Source organism: Ascaphus truei, chromosome 7 (assembly GCF_040206685.1).
Source record: "Ascaphus truei isolate aAscTru1 chromosome 7, aAscTru1.hap1, whole genome shotgun sequence".
Taxonomy (NCBI): domain Eukaryota; kingdom Metazoa; phylum Chordata; class Amphibia; order Anura; family Ascaphidae; genus Ascaphus; species Ascaphus truei.
The window spans coordinates 37,162,272-37,176,631 of NC_134489.1; the positions used below are offsets into that span (position 1 = coordinate 37,162,272).

The 14,360-nt window shown below is 49.5% G+C and overlaps 1 protein-coding gene across 5 annotated transcripts in view; it reads left to right on the forward strand.

Moving 5' to 3' along the window:
* The window catches only part of CA14 (carbonic anhydrase 14), a 93,571-nt gene that overhangs the window by 24,262 nt on the left and 54,949 nt on the right, over nt 1-14,360 (forward strand). The gene's annotated exons all lie outside the window — the stretch shown is intronic.

Sequence of the window (14,360 nt, forward strand, 5' to 3'; positions counted from 1 at the left end):
TCCTTGGGCACCCAACCACCGTGGTGTCCACAAGGTACATCCCCACCCAAGGTGTGTGTGACGGCGCTGCCCCACTATAGTGTTTGGTACCTGCCGGGCGTGTCCACACCCGGACCCGCAAATGCTGTAGATGGGATCCACGGATTCAAGATGTCCTCCGCAAAGCCTCAGCCTCTACGTTGGGTGGGTCCCACGTGGATGGTACCACCATATGCAATGTCACTTCAAGCATGAACAGATGACCTGGTCCCAGATCTCCTACTGCCAGCGCAGTCGCATCCTGGCTAATTCCCTGTGCTAAGGTACTACAGGGGCAGTGTCCCTATCTATGGAGCTGTCCCTGCAGCAACCACAAGCTACACAGGGGAGTCGGGCCTAGCTGGGGCCTAATAGGGGATATCTGGTCTAGTGCAGGTGCCACAGACACCTGCACACGCACATCCTACTGTATCTGTATCCCAGCTCCGACTGGTGTGGCTGCAGCGCGCGAAATGTATCTAATTCTCTGCTCCAGGGAATCTCCGTGCTCTATTGGCTGTGCGCGCCTCGCAGCCCCTGAGACTTCTGGGGGTTGTAGTCCCTTGCGGGTCTATTCCCTATATCAGCCACTTTGCGCACCTATACTGCGCATGCTCGGCATCTTGCACATGTGCGATCGCAACCAAAATGGTGGCGCCCTGCAAGGGGCGCCGCCGGAGCCTCCAGTGATCTGCTTGCCACTCCACACCCCTCGCAATGCCACCCGCACCTCGCCTGGATGCGTGCATGCAACCGGAGGTAAAGGGGCACTGGGGGAACCCCGCTACATGTACTTGATTGCATAGATACCTAATTTGCACTTTACATGAGTCTCATGTATTTTCTTTTTTTACTTTTCCTCTTATTTCGCATTGGGGTGTTTAGTTTTTTTCTAGATTTTAGAGAGAATAGGGGTCCTACTTTGTTCCTTTGCACCACTGTCAGACGAGCTCTGTTCTCTTTGATAGCATTGTGCGGTGTGATCACTACACTTTGTTTTGAGGGCCCTTGTTCTTTGTCTGTAACTGATCTGTTGTTCCATGTTTGTTTACAGTTCCCTTCTACCTTCACTTCCTGTAGTTCAAGGTGACATCCCTAGTGATAAAAGTCCAAGCGCAACACTGGAGTACACAGGAAGTACATAAAGCACCTGGAAGTGGCTGTTTTCTATTTTAAAAAAATAAATAAAATATTTCTACCAAAGTGTTGGATTTAAAAAAATAAAATAAAAAAATGGCGCCCGTGGGCCCTTACCTGGTGCCGTCCTCCAGTGCCACGTCATTGCCATGGCAACATGACCCGCGTGACGTTACGCTGCCGGCTGTGCATGCGGGCTGCACAAACTCAATCGGCGAGCGCTGATCACGCATGCGCACGAACTGCTGGCAAGCGCTGGTTGCGCATGCCGCCCACAAATTCTGCAAACTTAGGCCCAGGCCTAATGAGAAATCCACAACTGGGCCCAGATCTCCAACTGTCCGTTAAGGGAGCGCTGCTAACGGTGCACGATCAAAACTGATAATGGACGATAGTTTCCCTGAGCTTAATGGCGACCCACAAAGCTAATTATTTGCAAAAACAACAGCTGTTCATTAGGGTCTTCATCAGAATATGGCTAACGTGGTGGTAACCTGGTAAAGGTAACGTTGCTGACTGCAACACAGGATACGAACCCGCAGGGCAGAGAATAGTACACCGACCTTGGCCTGGGATCTGAGGCCTGGGATGCAGGGGTAGTAGAGTCCAATTCTGTGGTCGAGGCAGGCGGCAGGCAGGGGTAGTCAAGTCCAAGCAGAAGTACAGCACAAGCAGGCAAAGACAGAGCTCAAGCAGGCAAAGACAGAGCTCAAGCAGGTACTGAGTACTTTGCACAAGCAAATGCCAGAAGCAGCTGCTGGCAATGAGGGCCAGAGAGAGGCTGACTTCCTGTCAGGAAGTGAGCGGCAGGAATTGCCAGGAAGCAAGATGGCCACAGTAGCTTCAGTGAGGGGTCACTTCCTGTCGGCAGCCATCTTAGGTATCCAGACAGATGCCTTATAGTAACGCCGCGATAAACCCCGGCGTTAGCTGCCAGCACCACTGGCCCACGCTAGCCATATTCTAATATAGATGCCAGGTGTATATATCAATGCAATATATACCTGGTATCCATCTTTAAAAATGTTTTGATTAACATAGAAGCCACGGTGGGCATGAAGGCCTGCATCAGGGAAGCTTGGTTGGTGAAGCATCTAATGAAGGTTTAGCTATGACCTAAAAAAAATGTGCGTTAAGTCCCGATGGATATGCTTTGAGATTTTCCACACCTTTTTTGTACTGGGAAGGGTGGTTAGGCCTCCCGGGTTGGTATCGGGGCAGGGTAGGTTAAGCCCTTAATTATTTTCGCGATTATTAACCGCTAAGGTAATTAAGGGGCTAGGGGATATTAGATTGTATTTGCTATGTATTTTTCTGGCAACGGAGGACAGGGACCTTGCAGTATCCTGACAAGGACGCCCATCATATTGGCTGTGGTAAGTAGAACTGCATTTATTTACTTTATTTATGCTGGTTAATGTGTTTAATAATGGACAAATAATCTATTATCCATATCTGGATAATAGTTATTTTGCCCATTACTGTACTGTATGTGTTTGGTGTATTTATTTCAATGTATGACATGTTTTATTTTTTTTACATACAGGATTGGTACCGCAGGGCTGCGGGGACCTATGGAAACCACCCGAGGACCCCCGGACGCCCACGGGTACCACCCGAGGACCCCCAGACGCCCACAGGTACCACCTGCGGACCCACGGGGACACCTGTAAGGAAGAACCGGGGACCCCGCAGCTTTGGGGACCCGCAGGGACCACCCGAGTGCCCCAGACCCCTGTGAAAACCACCAGAGGGCCCCCAGACCCCTCTCGGAACCAACTGAGGGCCCCCAGACACCTGTGGGGATGACCCGGGGACCCCCAGACACCCATGGGACCACCCGTGGACCCCATTGTGACCCGCGGGGACCACCTGGAGGCCCGCGGCGCCTAGCGGGGACCACCCGGAGGCCCCCAGACACCCGTGGGTACCTCCCGGGGTGCACTGTGGGGCCTGCGAACACCCGTCAGGCCCACTGGGGACCCCCGTCGGCCTGGTGTATTAAGCCTGCATGTACAATAATAAATCATGTTTTTATGGGAGGCATAGGGGGTGGGTGGGTTGTATACTGTACTAATGTTTATTAAATAGGTTAATGTTAATTGTGGGGCCTAGGCGGTGTGTAGTGGGGCTGTTCTGTGTAGAGTTTTTATTGTGTGTAGCCGGGGTGGGTGAAGGGGGTATTGTCCCCAAGGGTGGGTGGTTAGGCCTCCCGGGTGGGTAGTGGGGGAGGGTGGTTAAGCCTCCCGAGTGGGTAGTGGGGGAGGGTGGGTTAACCCCTTAATTACTATAGCGGTTACTAATCGCTAAGGTGATTAAGGGGTTAGGGGACATTAGATTGTCGCTTTTTATTCTTCTGTATTGTTTGCATCACCGGAGGACATGGACGGGATGAGGATGAGGACGGCCTTCATCGTGGGTGCCTGGCAAGGGTGAGTGCAAGAATTATTTATTTTATTTATGATAATTAATGTATTTTAAATGTGTATTTATTTTAAAGTATTGTTTATTTTTGGGGGGCACACCATTGGTACCGCAGGCCCGTGGGGCCCCCGGACACCCGCGGGGATCAGCCGAGGACACATGCCGGCCTGTTGTATAGATGGTGTGCCTGAAAAAAGGTAACAAATAATTTTTTCTAAGTCCAGCTTCTTTTGCGCCTGCTTTTAGCATTTTTAAAGCACGATTCACTTAGCGCTGTTTAGAGAATCCCGCGGACTGGCAAAAATCGGCTCGTTTGCCTTTTTTGCCTGATTGTGCGGGTTTTGCGCGCAGGCCAGAAAAAATGCCTTTTAAGGCCGATAAAGCGCTGTTGTCACTGCTTAGTGAATCGCGCAGCAGCCTGTATCGACCTTTAAAACGGTTTAAATAAATAGATCATTTGTAACATATTAAATCTAGCACTGCCACTATTTCTTGCTTGTCCCAAACTGGGCAGCACCTTCCGCGTAATACTGTAACCATTGTAAGGCTCAAGAAATTGTACTTGGTTACACGGCGTGAAGCCACGCTTCTGGTGCAGGGAAAACCGCGGCTTTGCATAGTGCTACACAAGGCATTGTGAGTCGGGACTTCAGGGAGCAGAGCCATGATTAAAACCTTTTATTTAAAAATACCTATACTTTGCTGAATGGTTTGAAAATGATGTCAATTGAACATGCCATTGCCATTAGCTCACTTTGGACCTAGGGGATCTTCGGCTTATAAAGAGTTTTCTAAAAGATGGTAAATGTGCATATAAAAACAAGTCGCAGTGTACATTATCGCTGAGTACCATTAATCTCTGATCTCCTGCTTGGAGTAATCAGGGAATTACAGTAAATGTAACTCGCAATCCAGGTGACTAGCAAGAAACAGAGAACATGATTACAACAGGAGATAGGCTGCACATGTCTCAGTGACAGAGCGCAGGCTTCAAGGCAGAGAGAAAGCAGCAGCGATTGGTGAATGGCAAAGTGAATCCCCCACCCACCAGCCAATCGCAGCCAAGGCTTACGCCCCATGCCTACGTGCATCTACCCAGCCAATGATAGGGTGGCGTATTTGTGCTCTGCGTGAGTTATATAATGGTGTGTGTGTGTGTGTGTGTGTGTGTGTGTGTGTGTGTGTGTGTGTGTGTGTGTGTGTGTGTGTGTGTGTGTGTGTGTGTGTGTGTGTGTGTGTGTATAACAGTCTCATGGCTGAGCATAGTATACACATGCTTACCCTGAACATCTCAAAGGTATCTATATCTTCCATCACTCTCAGATGTTCTTGCAGGGGATCATTGGATTTTATATTATTAAGGACAAGGTCAGCTAAATGCTGGTATTATACCAAATGAAGGGGTTCCGGTTAGTCCAGATAATTGAAGACAGAGATAACAAGAGTTGGTTTTATCGGCGCAATATATATTATCACTTAGATTGTAAACTCATCGGGGCAGGGTGTCCCTCTGCCTTATGTTATCACTTACCTGTAGCGCAATGTATTACATTGTAATTGTGTTAAGCGCTGCGTATACTGTATAAATACAATTATACATACATACTTATCCCTGGTATTATATCAAAAGTAAAATAACTGGCTGTGTTAAAATCACCAGACAAAAGGTAAACCTGGGCTAGTCTTGTGTGTCATGGAGGATGTCCACCCACCTGCGTTTACGAGTTTGATATCTAATGAAGGGTGGCCACTCCACTTCAAAGCAGTGGTATCGGATAATTCAGTTGTGTACAGTATAACTAATGCAGTGGTTTCCAATCTTTTTTTGGTTCAGGAACCCTATAATTATATTGTGAAATTCTGCAGAGCCACAACCCTCTCTAATAGCGCATCTTCGATCAGATGCATTGTAAGGAACCCCAACCCTCTCTAATAGCGCATCTTCGATCAGATGCATTGTAAGGAACCCCAATCCTCTCTAATAGTGCGTCTGAGATCAGATGCATTGTAAGGAACCCCAATCCTCTCTAATAGCACGTCTGAGATCAGATGCATTGTAAGGAACCCCAATCCTCTCTAATAGCGCGTCTGAGATCAGATGCATTGTAAGGAACCCCAATCCTCTCTAATAGCGCGTCTGAGATCAGATGCATTGTAAGGAACCCCAATCCTCTCTAATAGCACGTCTGAGATCAGATGCATTGTAAGGAACCCCAATCCTCTCTAATAGTGCGTCTGAGATCAGATGCATTGTAAGTAACCCCAACCCTCTCTAATAGCGCGTCTGAGATCAGATGCATTGTAAGGAACCCCAATCCTCTCTAATAGCACGTCTGAGATCAGATGCATTGTAAGTAACCCCAACCCTCTCTAATCACGTGTCTGAAATCAGATGTAAGATGCATTGTAAGGATACCAACCCTCTCTAATAAACACACATTCACAGCTAGCTCAAACTCCTGCACCCACCACATCATGAATATATATTTATGTCAAAAAAGAGTGCTACTGAGCGTGGCAAATGTATATAACAAAGACAGGGGTGCCCAATGCTACATCCAATTGACAAAACATATATGGTAATAAGTATAAAGTTTAAATACTTCAATAATAATTACTTGGTTATTTAGTTAAACCCTTTGGCCAAAGCGTCGTAAGCCTGCATACCAAACGTCAAGGTATAACCACAAATGCAGGTCTTACACCTCACTGGGAACCCTTCCCTTTACCTCTCAATGAGGGGAAAGAACCATAGTAGGTCCTGTTCTTGCAGCAAAGTGAAAAGACCTCCCAAGTCAAAAAGGTGAGGAGGAATGAGCTAGCCAATAAAGAATATCACTTGTGAGCACATTCACATGTCTTAGACAGGTTTGCTTCCACTGCAGCAAGGGATTCTGGGAAATGACATGCAAATGAGCACACAATGTGTGAAACCACTCACAGACTATATAATATCTGTTGCTAACCAGCCAGCGACGTAACGGTGCAGAAATCAGGGAAATTGAGTGAGAAGTTGCTAGACGTTGCAGTATTAGGATATAGCCACTACAGGGCAGCCTAGTAAAGGGAAAATACACTATGCACAATACAGAAGAGATTTCCAAAAGCACACAAATCATTTCACAATATCTGCAGCTGACCTGTCAACAACAGTCAGTCATTTGAAACTGATTGGGAGTCTGTCTCAAGTTTTAGCATCAACAGCGTCATAGGCTTGAGTAGAGTCTCACTGAAGACTATGGAATGGCTTTTGTTTTGGCTGTTAAGTCAGAGGGGCTCAACTCCAGTCCTCAAGACCCCACCAACAGGTCAGGGTTTCAGGATATCCTTGATTCAGCACAGGTGGCTCTATCAGTGGCTCAGTCGAAGACTGCTTCAGCTCAGGTAGCTCAGTCGAAGATTGAGCCACCTGTGCTGAAGCAGGGATATCCTGAAAACCTGACATGTTGTCTTAAGGACTGGGGTTAAGAACTCCTGCCTTCTGCCTTAGTGAATAATCCCCTATATTTGCACAGCTAATAAATGTACCATGAAACAAGTGTTCTATGTATGTATATCTTTATGTATATAGCGCCATTTATGTATCTAGCGCGTCACAGCAGTAATACACTAATACACGTGACAATAATATAACACGTAATGGGAATAAGCCGGGATATCCTTAAAACCTGACCTGTGGGTGGCCCTTGAGGACTGGAGTTGAGAAACCCCTGCATTAAGGAGTTGCATATTATTATTATCGTTAATATAGTACTGTACAGTGCTCATATAAACAGCAGTATACAGTTATTGGGAAGTGCCCCCCCCCCCCCATTTTGTTTACATGGATGGAGAGCAGTGGGTCCCCGGACCTGTCTCTCTGGTTCCCGAGATACATACCTGTAAAAGAAGCGCCGGTTCCCTCCCCTCCAGGTAAAACAAAATGGCGGATTTTAATCTGCCCGCATGCTGTGTTACGTCAGCCGTCGCGGCTTGCGATTGGCCGGCGTGACGAGGGAGATTTAAACAGGCGGGAATACCAGTGCTACCTCTCCCCATATGTATCTCGGGAACCAGAGTCCCCGGAGTTAACATTAACATTATTTCACTTCGAGGACCTCCTGCTTCCCATGCATGGGAAAAAAATGGAGGTGGGGGGGAATGGGGGTAAAGTGCACATTTAGGCTGCATGGAAAATAATAAGAAAAAACCTGGGACTGGATGAGATTGTCCCTGATAATTGTGTAAAGTGATTGCATTTCTCACTTTGGATTCTGCATTGTAACTTCTGACTAATCATCAATCTCTATGTATTGTTACAGTTAATTAAATCAGTGTTGCGGCTAAGTACTGAGTCAATATAAAATACAGTCAAGTGGTGAACAGAAAAGGTTATTTATAACTGTCCTATATAAAAGCCTACAGAAATGTGCTGGTGTTAGTCTGTATAGATTCCCCCAAGGTACTATTTTATTAGGCTTGTAATACATGTTTCCAAATAGGAGCATTATTCTTGACTGGTTGACAGACCCTAGATGCCAGAGGTGTCTACACAGGATCTAATAACATTACCAGCCACTAACACATCGTCTCCATGTAAGGCCTACTCCTGAAAGGAGCTCCCGTCAGACCGGCCAACATTTTGCATATAAAAATAGGTACCACTGTAGTTCCTGTACTCATGCTGGTTGGAGGTACTTCCAAGAAATTCCTATGGAAACAAAGTTCCCTAACTTGCAGGTTACAGTACCAGACACAAAAAACATTGGCTCAGATCCACAAAAAGGTGCTAATCTTTAGCACTCAGCTCCCATTCCTATGAATGGAAGTACTAGCGTGCCAAGGTTTAGCACTGCTTTGTGAATCTGGGCCTGTTCTCGTAGCTCTGACGTTGTCAGTGCCACACAGGGCGGCTTGTGCAGAAGGAGCGGAATGAAATGTGAGAAAACACGCTGTTCTCTGCTGCAAATCGCATCTTCTAACCCACTTCTTTAAAAAGTGACAAACCGCCCGGATTGTACTGGCTCTAGAAGTGGGATGACCTGAGGTGTATGTATATATATCTTTATTTATATAGTGCTATTAGCGGGTTGGAGGGTTTTCTGACAAACCGATAGGATTGGCAGAGCCGGAGTGAAACCGCTTTTAAAAAAGCCTTTTAGAAACGGATTGGACATACGAGAAGGGCTTGCAGAATAGCAAAGCTCGCCAATCTGCGTCTCAAGTGCACGTTGGCCGCAGATTGCCACACTTTGGAGCAGTGAGAATAGGCCGTTTGTGTGTAATCGGTACAGCTTGTCTTACAAGACCCAAGCATGTAGGGTTCCTGCTAAATAGGTGAAGTTGGAGTATGTCTCCTTCATAGGCCTAGATCTACTAAACTTCAATAATGACATCGCTGTGCGTTAATTCAGGGGTGCGCAAACTGGGGGTGCGCCCCTGAAATTTTTTTGGAGGGGCGTGGCGGTTACAGAAGCCCCGTGCTCTTCCCCAAGGCATATCAATTAAATGCCAGGAGCGCGCGTGGCCTCTGTAACTCACTTATCTTGTCTCCGACGGCTTCGGGTGACGCGGCGTCAAATGACGCCCATCGCCATGACCACGCGGTGTCCTTTGACGCCAGCACAAAGGTATGGAGGGGGGTTGCGAGCACTGGGGGAGAGCAGGCAAGGGGGCGCAGCAGCAAAAGTCTGCACCCCACTGCGTTAATGTTCAGGAAAATTTGTTATTTTTACCACCATATTGGCGACATGTTTAACACTTAAATACCGCAGGAATGACTCATTTTATCTCAAAGATAAGTGTGGGCTAAATTTAACGCCAGGATAGCTAATTAGCAAGTAGATTAGTATGCCTTGCCTTATTACATATGTTAGAGCGGTAAAGTTAATGACAGTATCGCCAATGAGCGTGCAAATGTACGCAAATTAAGAGTTAGCGGCTAATGATCTATTCACATGTTACTCACTAAATTTGGATATCTGGAGATATCTAACAACTGGCAAAGAATATCACCAATTGTTATTACCTAACCCAAGCTGGGTTAGGCCGATCTTGTCTATGTATATAATGACCACTATAGATAGGGTTACCAGATGTCCCGGTTTAGCCGGGACAGTCTCGTTTTTTAGCCCTCTGTCCTGACTTTTTGGGCCACTGTCCCGGTTTTCTATCCCCTTCAAAACCCAAGTGGCCAGGAAGTCATGGTCAAGTTAATGCTTCAATGCTTCAATGCTTCAAATTGCCAAATATCCATGTTATGCTTTTTGTGTTTTCATTTTTTTTAATGTGTGTTTAGTACAGTGTTTTTTGTGTAAAATGGTTGAAAAATGCACACATTTTAGCAACAAAAAAAAATCCGAGTTTGCATACATTCTAACATTTTGAATAAGGCAATCCAATTATTTACATAGTACATGAGGTTGAAAAAATACACCTGTCCATCGAGTTCAACCTATGCTAGGTAATTCTTGGTAAATACGGCAGAATTCTGAGAAAATATTGCTGTGATCCCATTTATTTATTACGCAAATGTTTAATCCAGCAATATGAACCTTTAGTAAATCATACACTCCCACGCTGCAGACATGCTCCGTCACCCCCTTACATACACTCCCACGCTGCAGACATGCTCCGTCACCCCCTTACATACACTCCCACGCTGCAGACATGCTCCATCACCCCCTTACATACACTCCCACGCTGCAGACATGCTCCGTCACCCCCTTACATACATTCCCACGCTGCAGACATGCTCCGTCACCCCCTTACATACACTCCCACGCTGCAGACATGCTCCGTCACCCCCTTACATACACTCCCACGCTGCAGACATTCTCCGTCACCTCCTTACATACACTCCCACGCTGCAGACATGCTCCGTCACCCCCTTACATATACACCCACGCTGCAGACATGCTCCGTCACCCCCTTACATACACTCCCACGCTGCAGACATGCTCCGTCACCCCATTACATACACACCCACGTTGCAGACATGCTCCATCACCCCCTTACATACACACCCACGCTGCAGACATGCTCCGTCACCCCCTTACATACACTCCCACGCTGCAGACATGCTCCGTCACCCCCTTACATACACACCCACGCTGCAGACATGCTCTGTCACCCCCTTACATACACTCCCACGCTGCAGACATGCTCCGTCACCCCCTTACATACATTCCCACGCTGCAGACATGCTCCGTCACCACCTTACATACACTCCCACGCTACAGACATTCTCCGTCACCCCCTTACATACACTCCCACGCTGCAGACATGCTCCGTCACCCCCTTACACCCACACCCACGCTGCAGACATGCTCTGTCACCCCCTTACATACACTCCCACGCTGCAGACATGCTCCGTCACCCCCTTACATACATTCCCACGCTGCAGACATGCTCCGTCACCCCCTTACATACACTCCCACGCTGCAGACATTCTCCGTCACCCCTTTACATACACTCCCACGCTGCAGACATGCTCCGTCACCCCCTTACATACACACCCACGCTGCAGACATGCTCCTTCACCCCCTTACATACACTCCCACGCTGCAGACATGCTCCGTCACCCCATTACATACACACCCACGTTGCAGACATGCTCCATCACCCCCTTACATACACACCCACGCTGCAGACATGCTCCGTCACCCCCTTACATACACACCCACGCTGCAGACATGCTCTGTCACCCCCTTACATACACTCCCACGCTGCAGACATGCTCCGTCACCCCCTTACATACACTCCCACGCTGCAGACATGCGCCGTCACCCCCTTACATACACTCCCACGCTGCAGACATGCTCCGTCACCCCCTTACATACACTCCCACGCTGCAGACATGCTCCGTCACCCCCTTACATACACTCCCACGCTGCAGACATTCTCCGTCACCTCCTTACATACACTCCCACGCTGCAGACATGCTCCGTCACCCCCTTACATATACACCCACGCTGCAGACATGCTCCGTCACCCCCTTACATACACTCCCACGCTGCAGACATGCTCCGTCACCCCATTACATACACACCCACGTTGCAGACATGCTCCATCACCCCCTTACATACACACCCACGCTGCAGACATGCTCCGTCACCCCCTTACATACACTCCCACGCTGCAGACATGCTCCGTCACCCCCTTACATACACACCCACGCTGCAGACATGCTCTGTCACCCCCTTACATACACTCCCACGCTGCAGACATGCTCCGTCACCCCCTTACATACATTCCCACGCTGCAGACATGCTCCGTCACCACCTTACATACACTCCCACGCTACAGACATTCTCCGTCACCCCCTTACATACACTCCCACGCTGCAGACATGCTCCGTCACCCCCTTACACCCACACCCACGCTGCAGACATGCTCTGTCACCCCCTTACATACACTCCCACGCTGCAGACATGCTCCGTCACCCCCTTACATACATTCCCACGCTGCAGACATGCTCCGTCACCCCCTTACATACACTCCCACGCTGCAGACATTCTCCGTCACCCCTTTACATACACTCCCACGCTGCAGACATGCTCCGTCACCCCCTTACATACACACCCACGCTGCAGACATGCTCCTTCACCCCCTTACATACACTCCCACGCTGCAGACATGCTCCGTCACCCCATTACATACACACCCACGTTGCAGACATGCTCCATCACCCCCTTACATACACACCCACGCTGCAGACATGCTCCGTCACCCCCTTACATACACACCCACGCTGCAGACATGCTCTGTCACCCCCTTACATACACTCCCACGCTGCACACATGCTCCGTCACCCCCTTACATACACTCCCACGCTGCAGACATGCGCCGTCACCCCCTTACATACACTCCCACGCTGCAGACATGCTCCGTCACCCCCTTACATACACTCCCACGCGGCAGACATGCTCCGTCACCCCATTACATACACTCCCACGCTGCAGACATGCTCCGTCAACCTCTTCATACACTCCCACGCTGCAGACATTCGCCGTCACCTTCTTACATACACTCCCACGCTGCAGACATGCTCCGTCACTCTCTAACATACACTCCCACGCTGCAGACATGCTCCGTCACCCCCTTACATACACTCCCACGCTGCAGACATGCTCCGTCACCCCCTTACATACACTCCCACGCTGCAGACATTCTCCGTCACCTCCTTACATACACTCCCACGCTGCAGACATGCTCCGTCACCCCCTTACATATACACCCACGCTGCAGACATGCTCCGTCACCCCCTTACATACACTCCCACGCTGCAGACATGCTCCGTCACCCCATTACATACACACCCACGTTGCAGACATGCTCCATCACCCCCTTACATACACACCCACGCTGCAGACATGCTCCGTCACCCCCTTACATACACTCCCACGCTGCAGACATGCTCCGTCACCCCCTTACATACACACCCACGCTGCAGACATGCTCTGTCACCCCCTTACATACACTCCCACGCTGCAGACATGCTCCGTCACCCCCTTACATACATTCCCACGCTGCAGACATGCTCCGTCACCACCTTACATACACTCCCACGCTACAGACATTCTCCGTCACCCCCTTACATACACTCCCACGCTGCAGACATGCTCCGTCACCCCCTTACACCCACACCCACGCTGCAGACATGCTCTGTCACCCCCTTACATACACTCCCACGCTGCAGACATGCTCCGTCACCCCCTTACATACATTCCCACGCTGCAGACATGCTCCGTCACCCCCTTACATACACTCCCACGCTGCAGACATTCTCCGTCACCCCTTTACATACACTCCCACGCTGCAGACATGCTCCGTCACCCCCTTACATACACACCCACGCTGCAGACATGCTCCTTCACCCCCTTACATACACTCCCACGCTGCAGACATGCTCCGTCACCCCATTACATACACACCCACGTTGCAGACATGCTCCATCACCCCCTTACATACACACCCACGCTGCAGACATGCTCCGTCACCCCCTTACATACACACCCACGCTGCAGACATGCTCTGTCACCCCCTTACATACACTCCCACGCTGCAGACATGCTCCGTCACCCCCTTACATACACTCCCACGCTGCAGACATGCGCCGTCACCCCCTTACATACACTCCCACGCTGCAGACATGCTCCGTCACCCCCTTACATACACTCCCACGCGGCAGACATGCTCCGTCACCCCATTACATACACTCCCACGCTGCAGACATGCTCCGTCACCCCCTTCATACACTCCCACGCTGCAGACATTCGCCGTCACCTTCTTACATACACTCCCACGCTGCAGACATGCTCCGTCACTCTCTTACATACACTCCCACGCTGCAGACATGCTCCGTCACGCCCTTACATACACTCCCACGCTGCCGACATGCGCCGTCACCTTCTTACATACACTCCCACGCTGCAGACATGCGCCGTCACCCTCTTACATACACTCCCACGCTGCCGACATGCTCCATCACCCCCTTACATACACTCCCACGCTGCAGACATGCTCCGTCACGCCCTTACATACACTCCCACGCTGCAGACATGCTCCGTCACGCCCTTACATACACTCCCACGCTGCAGACATGCTCCGTCACCCCCTTACATACACTCCCACGCTGCAGACATGCTCCGTCACCCCCTTACATACACTCCCACGCTGCAGACATTCTCCGTCACCCCCTTACATACACTCCCACGCTGCAGACATGCTCCGTCACCCCCTTACATACACACCCACGCTGCAGACATGCTCCGTCACCCCCTTACATACACACCCACGCT